This window comes from Triplophysa dalaica, chromosome 5 (genome assembly GCF_015846415.1).
Source record: "Triplophysa dalaica isolate WHDGS20190420 chromosome 5, ASM1584641v1, whole genome shotgun sequence".
In the NCBI taxonomy this organism is placed as follows: Eukaryota; Metazoa; Chordata; class Actinopteri; order Cypriniformes; family Nemacheilidae; genus Triplophysa; species Triplophysa dalaica.
Window position 1 is genome coordinate 21,266,348 of NC_079546.1, and position 14,502 is coordinate 21,280,849.

At 47.3% G+C, this 14,502-nt stretch overlaps 1 long non-coding RNA gene and 1 other non-coding gene across 2 annotated transcripts; one reads left to right on the forward strand and one right to left on the reverse strand.

The window, feature by feature from the left end:
- Positions 1-230: 230 nt before the first annotated feature.
- trnas-cga (transfer RNA serine (anticodon CGA)) lies at positions 231-312 on the reverse strand. The gene has a single exon. It is a non-coding gene; the product is annotated as a tRNA-Ser (tRNA).
- A 9,165-nt stretch (positions 313-9,477) lies between these two features.
- Positions 9,478-12,596, forward strand: LOC130421165 (uncharacterized). The gene is made up of 5 exons (XR_008906770.1): positions 9,478-9,787; positions 10,175-10,300; positions 10,502-10,651; positions 10,993-11,084; positions 11,593-12,596. It is a non-coding gene; the product is annotated as an uncharacterized LOC130421165 (long non-coding RNA).
- Positions 12,597-14,502: the final 1,906 nt, after the last annotated feature.

Below are 14,502 nucleotides of genomic sequence, written 5' to 3' on the forward strand. Positions count from 1 at the left end.
AAAGGTTTCTACATCCTGCTGCTCGTTTCACAGTTTTGATAGAACCTTCATGAAAGAGGCATTTAAAAAGTGCAGAAAGCGCGTGTCGACTGCACTTTGAGCAAATGCAGTCGAGCGTACTGGCCACCAGCCAGTTATATCAGGAACAAGTGGCATCTGTAGCAGAGTCGCTCGTAAAGAAACACGTGGGAGCCTATAAAGGCTTGTTCGTCTTCTCTCCCTACAGCAGCCGTAGTCGACAGGGTTTGAACCTGCGCGGGGAGACCCCAAAGGATTTCGAGTCCATCGCCTTAACCACTCGGCCACAACTACACAAAATACAGGCACTCTGCAAAGAGGACGATGTCAAAAAGGGAAAGTCAGGACTTCATTAACACGAAAAGGGCACATGGTCCCCTGTCGTGAGCCGGATTCGAACCGGGGTTGCTGCGACCACAACGCAGAGTACTAACCACTATACGATCACGACTAGCCAACAGCCCTCGGGCAAAGGTGCGGCAGCAGGACTTTGTTACAACATCTGCAGGAAGGGGATTGGCAGCTTTTGCTGAGGTCTCACGGAATTCCTGATGCAAGACCTCGATGAAATCCCTGCCCAAAGCCCATATGTCGACTGTAACGCACGAGCAAACCGATTATTTTATTTTTATCAACAGATCTACGACGTGTAGCAGCGGATCTTCCCAACATGCAGCGACCTTCCCCTGGGCATCTCGGCAGTTGCGGAGGTGTGTGAGATTTTATCTAAAAGGTCCTTTTCAGGACTGACTGAGCATTCTCCAGCGCGCCATGTCCTGCTGTTCTCTTGGGTGAGGCAGGGGATGGACACGATCGCTACATTAGGTGTCTTGGCGTCCAGCACACTGAAGCAGCGTTCGTTGACACATCTGCGCGCACTGCGGGCAGATTGTCATTCAGAAGTTGCGGTCACGGGGGGCTGTCTTCCTACGGGAACCAGCCACCATTTCGTCTGCTACCCGGGCTGTGACATCTGTGGCTACGGCCCCGATGATCCCCCACGTTAGCAGCGTTAGTGATATGGGGAACTCTGCGAACGTAAACCCGCCAGCTAAGTGCCCACGGGCCGATCGCACCCCGATTCGCTCTTCTGAACGTTCCCCAACCGGCGGTGCCATACCGTCCGGATTCTCACGCAAACACATCGGGAACGATGTGTGACGTAGATGAGATGTCGCTCGCAGCATCGGAGGGAGACTGGCATCCGACTTCACCCCCAGCGGTCGAGTTAGGAGGAAGCAGAAGTGATGTCATTCATGCTAACCCGGGGATACGTGGTTCCTGAGGTCGGAGCGCGGCAACCCCGGGTGCCATTTTTATCCCGGAGGTCCATGAGGAGCTGTGTGAAACTTGGAGTGCTCCACTCCCGGATCGCTCAAGTGAAAACGTCTTGGTTACGTATGTAACCTCAGTTCCCTGATGGAGGGAACGAGACGATGTGTCGAGAACGACAGATGGGGTTCGCCCTAGAGAACCAATCAACTCTGACTACTATAGAAAAGCCAATGAAATCTGGCGAATGAAATTTGCATGCTGGGCTCCGCCCCTGGATATCCGGTATAAAAGGAAGCCGGCGTGCAGCATTCATTTACCTCTTGTTCTGAAGAGCCTGAGAGCCTCTCACGACTGCAGCAAAATACGATACGTGTTTGTGGCATAAGGGACACAACGTCTCGTTCCCTCCATCAGGGAACTGAGGTTACATACTTAACCAAGACGTTCCCTTTCTGTCGGTCTCTCGACGTTGTGTCGAGAACGACAGATGGGGTCATATATGGAAAACGCCGCAAACACTGTATCGCGTCACAATCTCACCGAAGCGACGGTAACAATCCTGGGCGTGTCAGCTGGAAGCTTTCGTGAAACTTGTAACCTTCCAGTGTGATGGTCGGGGGGTTCCAGAGCTTTCTGGAGAAAGATGGGTACAGCCCTGACCGGTAACTATCACTGACGGGGCCTTAGCTCTCTACAGGCGAGAGGCCGTCCGACTCGGTTTACACCGGGAAAGCGCAACTCTTAATCAGAGAAGCGCTGCAGAGGCCATCTCCTACCCGTTGGGAGGAATATGGTGGAGATATGATATGGTGTCGTCCATAGAGAACGCATGGAACGTGCGGACTGGATAGTTAATCGCGTGGTGGAGGTCCTCCTGGGGAAGTTCATTGGTTACCAGGTGTGGGAACCATAGTCATGAGGGTATAACAGACGGAACAGCCCACGGTGGGGGTGTTACTGCGTCCGATAGAATAGGTCCGGTTAGAACTATCTGTGATAGGTCAAAAGGTATCCCGGCCTAAGGAGGAAGGCTGCTCTGCCCAGCCAACCCCCAGGAGGTGCTTGCTTAGTGATGGATGGAGTGCCTGTTCTTAACCAGTGTCTGGGTAAGAAGGAAGGTTGGTGAGATGCCAATTTTCTTAGCCATGTGTTTGGGTAAGAAGAAAAGGGTAGATAGCACACTGACCCAACCTGCTGGAGGGTGGGAAGGTGCTTTCGCAGGCATACGCCCCCCCGGATGCCAGTCCTACATGTCGCCACGCAGGACGTGGGCTGACATCGGGTTTACGCAAAGGTTGTTAACCCTTGTGAGGGTGTTTGGGCCTAACCCAACCCGCAGCTCTACAGATGTCTGCTAGAGAGGCGCTTCTGCCAGTGCCTAGGAGGGGGCTAAACTCCGTGTGGAGTGAGCCCTCACTGTCAAGGGGCATGGGAGATTCTGAGATCGGAATGTCGTCGTAACGGCATCCACGACCCAGTGCGCTAGCCTTTGCTTGGAGACAGCCTTCCCCTTCTGCTGTCCTCCAACACAAACAAGGAGCTGGTCAGAGCTATAGCTCTGCGTGCGGTCCAGGACACAACACGGATGGGGTTGGGTCTTCCTCCCCGATGGGGAGCGCCTGCAAGTTCACCACTTAGTCCCCGAAGGGAAAAGTGGGAACTTTAGGCACGCATCCGGGCCTGGGTCTCAAGATAACGTGAGAGTTAGCCAGGGCCGAATTTAAGGCAATCCGGGGACACAGAGAATGCTTGGAGGTCCCCTACCCTCTTGACGGAAGCGAGCGCCTACAGGAGGGCCGTCTTACTCAGGTGAGGAAGATCGGAACTTCCGAGGGGCTAACCGCCTGGTAGATGGGGCCCTAGCCTGGGTGAAGGTCTCAGCCGTATAGGGGGAGTAGCCATCTCAGGATCTTCTCGTCCCATCTAGAGACCAGACCTGGGTGTTCCAGAGGTCTGTTCTGGGATACCAGAACGTGTCCCTCCTCTGAGAGAGCAGGTCCTCTGTCAGGGGAATGGTTCAGGGGGAGTTGCTGTTCAGAGCATCAACTCTGAAGCCAAGTGTGGTTAAACCAGTGCGGTGTAACCAATAACACTTGGTGCTCCTCTTCCCTGACCTTGCACAGTATCTGTGCAAGGAGGCTCCTGGGGGGGGGAAGGTGTGCTTCCGCCCGTCCCGTGGTCAGCTGTGTGCCAGGGCATCCGTGTCGAGGGGGACCTCGGTCAGGGAGTACCAAAGCAGACAATGGGTGGGGTCGCGGGAGGCAAAGATCTATCTGTGCCTGTCCGAACAGCACCCAAATGGGCTGGACCGGGGGTGGAGTCGCCACTCTCCGCAAGGCGTATACTGACGAGAGAGCACCTCGGCTGTCTGGTTCAGTTTGCCTGGGATGTGTGTGGCCCGCAGGGAGCGGATCACCTGCTAACTCCACAGGAGGAGGCGTCGGGCAAGTTGTGTTGGCTGCCATGAGCGTACGCCACCCTGGCTATGTACGGTACGGCTGTCATGCTGTCCCGGAGGACCAACACGTGCTGGCTCTGCACTAGAGGCCGGAGCCTTCTAGCGCAAGCAGCATAGCCCACAACTCTTGGCAATCCAGCGCAGACGGGGGCCCGTCTAGCGCCCCTCTTCTGCGTGCCCGTTGCACACTGCACCCCACCCCTGCAGCAAGGCGTCCGTCGTCACACGACGTGCCTCGTAACCTGCCCGAGGGGAACCCCCGCCCAGAGGAAGGTCATGGAAGACCAAGGGTTAGGGTGTGTCGACAGCAGGGTGTCATCACCATGCGCCTGCTGTCGGTGTGCCACACTGTCCTCAGAACTCGACTCTGTAGCCAGTGTTGAAGCGGTCTCCTGTGCATTAACCCGAGGGGTATTACCCCTGCGGAGGATGCCATGTGTCCCAGGAGCCTCCAGTTCCAACACTGACTAGGCACGTGCTGCGGACAGCTGCGCCGTCATGGTGACAGAGTTTGGTTCCATACCTAGAAAGAGGGTGCTCTGCACTGGGGAGAGTTTGCTCTTTTCTCGGTTGACCTGAAATCCCATTCGATCTAGATGCCGGAGCACCAAGTCCCTCTGTGTACACAACAGATCTCCTGAATGTGCCAAGATAAGCCATTCCTCAAGATAGTTTAGTACCCGCAGGAACAGACCGAAAGGGAGGACTCTGTCCTGATATGCCCGCCCCTCGAACGCGAACCGTGGAACGGGGCGATGTCGAGAGGATCGAGACATTAGAGTAAGGGTCCTTCAGGTCGATTGCCACGAACCAATCGCGTGAACCTCTGAGTGGCAGCTTGTGAAGGTGCTTGTTCAGGGTACGCAGACCGGTGGGGCGCAACCCGCCGTCTTTCTTGGGAATGATGAAGTGCGGGTCGTGACCCACTGAACATCTTGGTTTTAGGGACGAACTCAATCCCTATTTCGCCAGAAGGGTGGTGACCTCTTCCCAAGTACTGAGGCGTCCCTGCCTCAGACAGAGGGAGAGATGATGCCTTGAAACTTGGAGAGTCTCTGGCGAACTGGATCGAGTAACCAAGACGGACCGCCCGCATTGGTCAGCGAGACAGTGTTCGCAGCTCTCGAGCTCCCAGGGACTGTGACAGGGTGACCAAGGGGACGGTCTGCTTCATCATTCCCACGGGGGTGGTTCGTCGGCTCGCGGAGCTAACCATCTGTCACGGGGGGTCCCCGGAGGGAAAGTTGGCTCCGCCTTTTTACCTGCCTGGCGGGACAACGGCACACACTGTCGGTTGAGAGTGGTGACGGCTGTCGTATGTAAACGACCTCAAACCTCGCCAGGGTGTGAGGTCGGTTCGCCGAGCACAGTCCAGTGGAGTGTGCGATCGGCTGCAAGTACACCCGGGGAGAACGGAAAAATTCTGTGAGTAAGTGGGCGCCAGGCCCTGAAAAGGGCCCGGCTTTGGTGACGAGCCAGGAATCGTACCCGTACCGACAGATCAGAACCGTGGCTGTGAAGGTTCGGGCCCGATGTTGTTCTCCTAGGAGTCTTCCCGTCAGTGTCCCTTCTCGTGAGAAGTTTGTTGACGGGGTGGAGGTTTCCCCCTCGACATCTGCTTCCGGGTTGCTGCCTGTGGGGGCACAGGAACCGGAATCGATGTCGAAGGGGTCCTGGGTTGCAGGGAAGCAGACGTCACGTGGGATCTCGGAGGCCTTTTGGCGGCCGAGTCGCGGTGAGAAAAATGTGGTTAATTGCCACTGTCTGCTTCACCGTCGAAAAACTGCTGAGCGCAGTCCTCCCCGATGTATACCAACAACCCACCCTGCGAGATGAGTGCATCAAGAAAGCGGACTTCCTTGGTGTCACTCTTCTGCACAAGGTATAGCCAGGGGTGTCTCTCCTGGACCATTACCGTGGACATCGTCCGACCAGGGCCCGTGAAGCCGCCTTAGTTGCCCGTAGATCGCTGTCAGCGGCGGCACGGAAATCCTGCATTATACCCAGGTCGGCCTTACCCTCGTGGGGCTCCATAGGTGTAGGATGGCGGCGCGGATGAACATCGCGAGGCTCAGCGTCTCTCCAGTTTTAGCAATTATATAGTGTTTTTCTTGCTCATCTCGAGCCTGTTCATTCAGAACAGTTGTGCATTCACATCGTACACCCGGCATGAGCTTTTGGATATCGGTTTGCGCATTCCCGGAAGTTATATCAGCAACATTCAACTCGTTCCTGAGATCGCCAAAACACCCGATGCTACGCACCCCATACGGCCGGGCAGAAGTGCTCGCCGGCGGCGTCGAGATCGTAAACATAGGCGGGGAAAACGCGGAGGGCTAAGAGCTAGGCTAAAGCTAACACCACACCGGCTCTCTTTACCCAGAATTTCCTTGCTAATGTACGATCATCAGTGAACAAAATGGATGAGATTCGACTTCGCATCATCAACAATAAAAGACTTTTGAACTGCAATGTCATAATCTTCACGGAAACATGGCTACACAGCGGCATACTGGAGAACGCTATTGAGTTAGCGGGCTACAACACACACCGGGCGGATAGAATGGCAGAGGAATCCGGTAAGACAAGAGGAGTTGGATTGAGCATTTATGTCAATAAAGCTTGGTGCACGAACTCTGTTATTGTTGGGAGACACTGCTCGGCTAACCTTGAGTTTCTCATGGTTAAATGTAGACCGTTTTATCAGCCACGGGAATTCACTTCAACCATTATAACGGCAGCTTATATTCCACCGGATGCTGATGCCAAGCTTGCTATGAAAGAACTTCATGCAGCCATCAGTATACAACAGACTGCTCACCCGGAGGCTGCATTTATTGTTGCGGGAGATTTTAATCACTCTAACTTAAAGACAGTGCTCCCTAAATTTCACCAGCATGTTTCCTGCCACACAAGAGGAAACAAAACTTTAGATCGTGTCTATACAAACATGGCTGAAGCTTACACCGCGACCCCCCTCCCCCACCTGGGTCAATCTGATCACCTTTCTTTGTTCCTCACCCCCAAGTATTCACCTCTCATTAATCGTGTGAAGCCATCAGTGAAGACCATCAAGGTGTGGCCTGCGGGGGCAGACTTAACACTCCAGGAAAGGTTTCTACACACAGACTGGAGTATATTTGCTTCTCAGGCCACTAGTGGCTCTCACACGGACATAGACACCTACACCTCCTCTGTATTGGACTACATTAATACCACCATTGATAGTGTCACATATCAAAAGCAGATCACCATATACCCGAATCAGAAGCCATGGATGAACAAGGAAGTGCGCCTCCTGTTGAAAGCACGCAACACCGCCTTCAGATCAGGTGATGCACAGGCCTATAGTACTTCCAGGGCAAATCTGAAGAGGGGCATCAAAAAGGCCAAGCACTGCTACAAGTTGAAGTTATAGGAGCATTTTACCAATTCTGACCCTCGACGCATGTGGCAGGGCATCCAGGCCATTAGTGACTACAAACCCAACCACTCCATCCCCATAGCCACAGATGCTGCCTTTCTGAACGAGCTTAATGACTTTTATGCACGCTTTGAGAGAGACAATAATGAACCCGCCACCAGGCTCACACCTTCTTTTGGCCTCCTAATCTTCATACTAAACTCCACAGACGTTTATACTGCACTAATACTGCACGCAAGGCTGCTGGTCCTGATGGCATCCCTGGTCGCGTACTCAGGGCATGTGCGGAGCAGCTTGCTGGGGTCTTCACGGATATCTTCAACCTGTCCCTCGCCCAAGCAGTGGTTCCAGCATGTTTCAAATCCACCTCCATTGTGCCCATTCCAAAACATTCCAGCCCGACATGCCTGAATGACTACCGCCCTGTAGCACTCACACCCATTGTTATGAAGTGCTTTGAGCGGCTGGTCCTGTCACAACTAAAAGACTCTTTACCATCCACACTGGACCCATACCAATTTGCCTACCGTAGCAACAGGAGCACAGATTATGCGGTGTCCATGGCGCTGCACTCCGTGCTCACACATCTGGATAATAAGGACACTTATGCACGCATGCTGTTTGTAGACTTCAGCTCTGCATTCAATACCGTCATCCCTTCCAAGCTAATCAGCAAACTTGGAAACCTAGGCATTAACAATTCAACCTGCAACTGGATTATGGATTTCTTGACGAACAGGCCTCAGCTTGTTAGGTTAAGCCACATCTGCTCCACCACCATCACCCTCAACACTGGTGTACCACAGGGCTGCGTACTGAGCCCCTTTCTATACTCCCTTTTCACACTCGACTGCAGACCTGTGAATGGATCTAACTCCTTCATCAAGTTCGCAGACGATACAACAGTGATTGGTCTCATCAGCAACAACGATGAGACTGCTTACAGGGAGGAAGTACGGCACCTGGCCACATGGTGCTCTAACAACAACCTGCTCCTTAACACCTCCAAGACAAAGGAGATCATAGTGGACTTCAGGAAGGCGAAAGGAGGCACACACGACCCCATCCACATTAACAGGATGGCTGTTGAACGTGTTTCCAGTTTTAAGTTCCTGGGGACCATATTTCGGAGGACCTGTCCTGGACCACCAACACCTCATGCCTGGTCAAGAAGGCTCACCAGCGTCTCTTCTTTCTGAGGACACTGAAGAAGAACCAACTGTCTTCAACTATCCTGGTGAACTTCTATCGCTGCACGATAGAGAGCATCCTGACCAACTGTGTCACAGTCTGGTACGGGAACTGTTCTGTTGCTGAGCGCAAGGCACTGCAGCGGGTGGTGAAAACAGCCCAGCGCATCACAGGGACTACACTCCCTTCCATTGAGGACATCCAAAAGAAACGCTGTCTGCGTCGCAGCATTCTCAAGGACTCCTCTCACCCCGCTCATAGACTGTTTAGACTCCTGCCTTCCGGTAGGCGCTTCAGGTGCCACCGGACAAGAACCAGCAGACTAGGAAACAGCTTTTTCCCCAGAGCTGTTTCATTATTGAACTCTGTCCCCCACTGATTCCATTACACTCATAACTTTAACTTTAATGCTGCTATTACATTGTTTACGTTGCACTACAGTGCTGCCATGCATGACTGAACTGTACACACCAGTACTTCATGTATCTGCTCTACCGGACTGTTTACACTCACACAGCATCATTTGCACTCTATACTGCTCACTTGCACACCAGGAATATTACACTGAATGCTCATTTGCACTAATGGACTACTCTCATAACTAGATTACCTCATCTAGTACACTGTAACTTTCATAACTGCATTACCTCATCTACTGCACTGTAACTTTCATAACTGCATTACCTCATTTACTGCACTGTAACTTCAATAACTGCACCAACTTCTCTACTGCACTGTATGTCATCTATTGCATAACTGCATCTATTGCATAACTAACTGCATCTACTCATCTATTGCACTATAACTTCAATAACTGCATTAACTCATCTACTGCACTGTGACCTTATTAACCGCATTAACGCATCTACTACACTGTAACTTCAATAACTCCACTAACTCATCTACTGCACTGTAAATGTATAACTGCATCTACTCATGTATTGCACTATAACCTCAATAACTCATGTACTGCACTGTACCTTTAATAACCGCACCAACTCATCTACTGCACTGTAACTTTAATAGCTAATGTCTGTAATTAATGCACACTTAAGTCACATGCACTACACTGTAAAAAATTCAACTCACAAAAAGTTAGACTAATGATTATCTTTTAGTTAACTGGACAAATAAATGCAAAAAAGTTGGCTTAACCAGTGAAAAGAAGTTGGTTCAACAACCGTTGGACTAACCTATTATTACTTGTAAATTCGATTAATAAATGCAAGTTAACAACCAAAGAAGTTGGGTTGGAGGTTGGAGCATGCGCATTGTAACGATCACGAGGTTGGCGCATGTGCAATGAAGCGCGCGCCAACGGACAGATTCAGACTGCTGGACGGAGACATTTTAGCGTCTTCGTGCGAGACTAATGGATCTACTCACAGCCAACGTGTTTCTGCTCAAAGCCATCGTTTTAGGTAAGTAATAAGTAGGCTATATGCATTGAAGTATTTTTTCAAAGTAGCATGTATCTGCTTGATCGCAGAGCCGTGGTTACGGCTAGTTATGCACTGTATAATTTTTTTTGCCACGAGGATGCTTAACTTTTAACTAGTCTCCCAACTTCAGCAAATAGCATGTAAAAAATTTAGAATAGAACCTGAGGCAATCGTGGTAAGTTAAGTTAAGAACAAGTTTGTTTATTTCAAAGTAACTTTGACGTTATTGCACTGACACATTTACTATTTAATTTGGCAATTTTTGCAGTACACAAATATAAAGAAATATTTTAAAGTCGACTCTTTATCTTAAATTTAAATTCACACACGCTACAGTGGCCTAATATTAGAATTTTTACGTTTCAGACTGAGATCAGAGGCAATAAAAATCTGCAAAAAAAAATTCCTGTGTCCTTCGAAGCCTGGCTAGGCTCTCACGTGTTTTGCAGACTACTCGACGGTGTCGACAAGACTGCAATCGTCTCATTTAAAGTAAGTAGCATTTTATGGAGTTGATTTAGATTTAATATTATTAACAAATACATGTGCAAAAATCAATGAATTTGAACTGATTTGCAAATGTATTTTGCTATCCACAAATATGCATTTAAACTTGTGTCTTGATCTGTTGTAACACATTTGAAGCCAATTAAACAATGTTACAACCAAGACCTGATTTATTTCTATCACCAGTTATGTAATGAGTTCAAAGGCATCACTAGTGTGGACCTCCTCGAAACATTCAGAGCATCAATACACCAGCACACTCCGCAACTCCTCAAGCTATACAGAGCAAGAAAGGGGGAAGAAATGGAAGATCTTCTCAACAAGCTTGATCAGCAGGTAACTTGTTAATGTCAAAGTTACCAATAGATAGATAATTTAAGAAAACAGATTATTCAGAGCCATTTGCTATTTTATTTTCTATAAAGAACATTTTCGGAAGATATTTTTGAAGGAATATGACAATGTATGTCAAGTGTTCACTAGCTGATTAGACTGATTTTGGCTCTGAACTTAGTATACTGCATACAATACTGATTTCCTATTTAACACATCTAATTTTATTCATTGGCTCATTAGCAGAGGCTTTATGACTTCAAACATACATGCAAACTCATAAAAAGTTTAAATTAATAACAATATTTTTTTTGTTTGTTGTTGTTTTGTACCCATTTTTTTAGACCACAAATATTGTGACTCACAGAAAGCAAACCGTCCTGGAAGGTCTCCCCATGTTTCTACGAGAAGATTCCTCTGTACTTTTTAAAACATGGTGAGTATGTTTCATTACTTCAACAGATATACAACATCTTGCCACATGACCATGAGTGATTAATAGGAATGTGAATTTTTGTGTTAACAGCAAACAGATTGTTTTGATGATTCATTGGATCATTTTTGATTCAAAGTATATTTTTGCAAATACAACATGAATTTGGTCAATGATTGGGTATGAAATTTATAACAGTTAACATGACAGCCTCAGTCACCAATCACTTATATTTTGTGGTAGATTTTGCAATGAATCTGAATGACTGAAAATATACCATCTTAGTTGTTATAATTGCTTTTTTGTGATATAGCTTATTCAGGTTAGTACTAAATCAAAAAAGAGCCAATTGTAATTTGTGTATTTACTATATAAAATGATAAACATCTTGCTGATTCTGCAAATGGGATGCATACCTAAGAGCACATTGTTATAGGATACTTTATAGTTCTTTTTTGTTGTTGTTGTTTGTTGGTGTCAAGTGATATTGATTTATTCTTTTTATTATAAGGACAAGACTCCAGAGGACAGACAGACCAGAGGGATGAAGGTGGGAATCCTTATTGTAATTGAAGATGATGCCCCCCCAGCACACTGCCCAGTGTCACAAAATTTGCTGTTGTGTTGGAGGAGGTGATTGTACTGAGAGATGCTCCAGACTTGCAGTCTGCACTTGCATACCTGTTTGGCCCTCTGTTTGCCTTGGACTTTGAGTACCCAAAGCAACGGAAATACACTTTTGAGGTTATTGAGAAAGTGTTTATGGAGATGGGCACTCATTGCTCTGCTAGGGTACAGACCCTCAAAACTAAGCTATTACTGTGAGATGCATTTGTGAGATGTTTGTATCTTACATTTAAGATGCAAGTAGATAGTTTTTTTTTTTTGCAATTTGCTTGCATTTTGTTTGACTCATTTTTGTTTAAACTGTTAACTTGAGGTTGTGATAAACATTGGTGCCACTGTTTCAGCACTTACAGCACAAACGTTAACTTGCACTTATGGTATAAAGCTGCTCAGTTGTAACATATTCAGTGTTTACAATTTAAAATGTAAAACATTTAAAAGATAGAACATTTAAAGTATTTATGACCAGTTGAATGTTAACACTTTGAATGTAAAAGTACTCTTTAAAAAAATATATTCTTCTGCCCTACTCTTTTTTTATTTCTTTTTTAACGATAAGGAGTATGGCTAAAGTGGTAAACATTGTTTGTTTTTTCCATTTCCTGCTGGTTTAAAATAAAAACCTGGACCAAAATATCAAGCCTGTAGTATCTTAATTTTTTAACCTTGTAATCAACATCTTTAGTCAACTGAACATACTTTATTAAGTCAAGTGAAAATAACATTAAAAGTTGAAATTGTATAATTTTGTAAGTTTTTTTAACTATAAAAACTCAATCAGCTGAACAAAAGATTTTAAATTGGTAAACATGTGACTTTACTCAGTGAATTAAGTTAAGTGAACTACTTTGTTTAAAAGTTGAGTAAACTCAAAAAAGCTGTGCAGCAAGTTGCCTTACAATTTTAAGTTATGTCAACTTTAAATTTTTTACAGTGTATTGTATAGTCTATATTGTTATCTGTTCATAACCACCTGTACATTAATGTTCACAGTATATAGCCTTCTGTCTATATTGTTCAAAGTACATAACGACTGTCACATTTTCATAGTACATGGCCATTGTATAGTATTTTCCTAATATTGTATTCTGTATTTATTCACACTGTATATCCTGCACTTGCTAATTGCACTTCTGGTTAGACCTAAACTACATTTCGTTACACTGTACTTGTATATGTGTAATGACAATAAAGTTGAATCTAATCTAATCTAATCTCTCTCAACGCCTTCTGGCGAAGAGAGGAGGCAGCCTTGGCTGCCCCACCATTGAGGGATGTAAGGGAGGTGGAGCTGGTTTTCACTGGAGCGGTCCGTGAGTGGAGCGCTCCAAGTTTTACACAGCTCCTCAAGCACCTCCGGAACCCGGGTCAGCATGAATGACATCATTTCTGCTTCCTCCTAACTCGACCGCTGGGGGTGGAGCTCGGATTCGTCAGAGTCGGATGTCAGTCTCCCTCCGATGCTGCGAGCGACATCTCATCTACGTCACACATCGTTCCCGATGTGTGTGTGTGAGAATCCGGACGGTATGCCACCGCCGGTTGGGGAACGTTCAGAAAAGCGAATCGGGGTGCGATCGGCCCGTGAGCACTCAGCTGGCGGGTTTACGTTCGCAGAGTTCCCCATATCACTAACGCTGCTAACGTGGGTGGTCATCGGGGCCGTAGCCACAGATGTCACAGCCCGGGTAGCAGACAAAATGTTGGCTGGTTTCAGTAGGAAGACAGCCAACCGTGACCGCAACTTTTGCATGACGATCTGCCCGCAGTGCGGGCAAGATGCGTCACCGAACGCTGCTTCGGCGTGCTGGACGCCCAGACACCTAACACAGCGCTCGTGTCCATCCCCCTCCTCGATGAGGGTACCGCACCCAAGAGAACAGTGGGACATGCCACGCTGTAGAGTTGTCAGTCCTGAAAAGGACTTTTGTAGAAATTTTAACTCTGACACCACTGGAACCGCCGAGACACCCAGGGGAAGATCGCTGCTGGAGGGACGATCCTCTGGGACAGGTCTTAGATCCGGCAGTGTAGTTGTTTGTAGAAGAAGATACTTCAGCTTTGTACTCATGAGTCGATGGCTCTGAAGAACAAAAGGTAAATGAATGCTGCACGCCGGCTTCCTTTTATACCGGATATCCGGGGGCGGAGCCCGGCATGCAAATTTCATTCGCCAAATTTCATTGGCCTTTTCTATAGTAGTCAGAGTTGATAGGTTCTCAGGAGCGAACCCCATCTGTCGTTCTCGACACAACGTCGAGAGACCGACAGAAAGGGAACTTATGTCTGCAAATTTTAGAAAAAGTATGAAAATAATGTGTTATGAAATAACCCGGATATTTTTTATTCAATTATTAATTATTATCATTATCTCAGACTTTCTTAAGGTTTGCTTTTGTTGACATTCAACAAACACTGAAATATATGACTGCAATACATGCAGGATTTAAATGATTTAGGATGTTAAAAAAACTGAAAACACGCATTCATTACTGAAGATTAAAATATTAAAACAGAAATAATTATTGTTGATTATAGTTCTTTATATAGTTATTGTGTGTGTTTGATTTTACTCATGTTTTACGCATTAATAAAGCGGTTATGTAAACTGGACATAAACAGAAGCCTGTAAAGTGGGCTCAGAACAATCCCCATCACTGGACGATCACTGCACAGTAAAGTCTCTGGTGTAAAAATGAGTTCATACCTATTGGTGTTAAACTTACACTGAAGCAGAGTCTTTCTGGTGTGAAATGTTTAATTATTCATTCAGTTAAATAATCAATTGAGTTCA